The following is a 2,478-nucleotide window of genomic DNA, read 5'->3' as shown; positions in this document are numbered from 1 at the left end:
GCGAAGCTTTCAGGTGTTGATGTTACGTAGCGCAGTTTCCTTTGATCAATTTGGGATACTCTGTAGCCGCTGCTTGTTTCTGAATTTAATTTTTCGAGCTGATTTCATAGCCCTCTGTACCCATGACATGGAATCTATGCAAAGGGAGCACGCATTTTGTCGGGGGCTGGTGGTCGACGATATCGTCGACCAGCACCTTAGACGTACCGTCTAAGGTGCTGAAGGAGCTCATATGCAGCATATAGTAAATTATTGCGGTTTACATGCCACGAGCACGACCTGATTATGAGACACGCCGTAGTGGGGGACTCCGGAAATTTGGACCACCTGGGGTTCTTTACCGTGCACCTTAATCTAAGTACACGAGTGTTTTTGCTATTCGCCCCATCGAAATGCCGTCGTCGTGGCCGGGACTAGATCCCGCGACCTCGTGCTTAGCAGCCCAACATCATAGGCATTAAGCAGCCATGGTGGGTCATACTCAGCCTGTGCGCTGCATTAGAATGGCACCTGCAACCGTGTGCAGCGCGATAACATGCCATACCGTCGACTGTATGAGTATACTGGGCCTCTGGCCTTGAGGCCACATGAGCTATGTTATGGAGCTTTTTTATCTCCGTAGTTAGTATAGAAATAAAGACATTTCGTCACTTCATAATACGATGACGGTGGTGATAATGTATACAGGCGGGTTGACCTGGCAGTCCTGGTCGGCAGTTGCTTCGTCTGAGCGTCTCTTCCTGCGCCAAGTATGTCACCATGTGTCCATCATTCCTGTCTCTTGCAGAAATGTGACGAGAATGCGCAACACTTCGACTTGCGATTTTTTTGACGGCGGTGTGGTGAACGGCGAGCGCGTTGGCGCTTGTGAGCGCTGTAGCAGCCGCACGGGAAATGAAACTGTCGAATAAGGGTGCAAAGTGATTTGCCCTAACAATATAGGCTCTGCTACATATGCGTGATATGCGATCGTACTCTCAGTTGGCCGCACTTCTTTGATCTGTTGTCGCTTAATCTGAGCTTTTCTTTCTCCTTGCTCTTTTTCGACACCGTAAGTTAAGCGCGCTGCCACTTCGGCAGCACCCTTATGCTAGAAATGTGTTGGGTGCAAAATTGTACGAACAGCGCAGCTTAGTGAATTCCGCCCCAGATTTCTTCAGCAACCATTAGATGAGCAATGACAAGTTTCCAAACAGAGTGGTCGTTTCTCTTCGTTGTGCTATCTTTCTAGTCTTACCTTCTTTGTTTCCACTAGCTGGCACAAAGCGAAGTTCTTTTTACGAGAAATGAAAAAGCCTCGGAGAAAATACACAAGTGAGGCCACCCCCCAAGTCGTACCTATGTGCGGACAGATATATGAAAAGTATTCGCACAACTTTCTCCTCGTGGATTCTGTAGGCAACGCTATCCGACAATTTAGCGGTCGGTGGGGCAGGAAAAGAAAGCCGTTCTTCGACTGCGCAATGTGTCGTGGAATTATGCATGACGGCTTGCAAGGCGTGTGATCTGGCCGCTCGCCAGATCAGGCGATATTGCGAGACGCGAAAGAGGCGGACGGAATAAATTGCAAGGGGTAGAGCTTATCGATGTCGCATCACCTCCGAGTGCGCTGCCAGAGGGAATAAGAGACTGCCTTGCGGCAGCGCTCAGACTGAGTTAATTGTCGCCAACGGCATCAGCGCGTATGCCGCGGACTAAATGGAAGTAGAGACTTGGGTGGTGAAAGAGGGAAGCTTAATGTTTTCTTTTCAGCCGCCACCCTCGTACGACGGCCTGACGTCCCAACCACTGTAGCCGCTGGTAGTTACGCATATTGATCACGTGATGTAATTAATGCGTCGTATCGACTGTTTCGGCGTCGTACATCACCGCACACGTTAGATTCTGGCAAGAACGTTTGCTATTACGAGATGCGGGAGATTGGAAATAATTATGGATCTCCCAATATCCGTTTGTCTATAGCCTTCATGCATGACGAATCTCCGTCTATACGCGAAAGGACACAGAGTGCAACGAAGCGGGTCCTTCAGTTCTTTATTTTTCTCTCTCTGTGCCTTAGCTAAAATATAGTTTTGGGTGTGATATCGGTGCAGGTTCTTCTACGCAGAAATGTTTAACCTCTCCTGGCCCGAATGTTTATTTTTTTCTGAAATAGAGCAATCAAACCTCACCTGGGATTACGTGTATGCGACGTAAAAAAATGGCAAATTACTCTCACGCCAGTTGCTATTCCGCCTGGGTTTGGCAGACTCGCTCAAAGAGACCTGAAATGGGCACGTAGCACAAGTAATGCCTTGGTATTCGCATGGTTTAGCCCTAAAAAAAAACTTCGGACGTAACAGATGAAAAATCTGGTATCTTACGGCAATCTGTAAAATAGTCGGTATCGGAGAAAATGTGAGTTCGCTTGACTCACGTTAATGTATGCAGCTGCACGAGTTTCTTTTAGTGTTCATCCTCATTATAAGGACCACGCGC

Source organism: Dermacentor andersoni, chromosome 5 (assembly GCF_023375885.2).
Source record: "Dermacentor andersoni chromosome 5, qqDerAnde1_hic_scaffold, whole genome shotgun sequence".
Lineage (NCBI taxonomy): Eukaryota > Metazoa > Arthropoda > Arachnida > Ixodida > Ixodidae > Dermacentor > Dermacentor andersoni.
Note: the sequence above shows the minus strand (reverse complement) of the source record.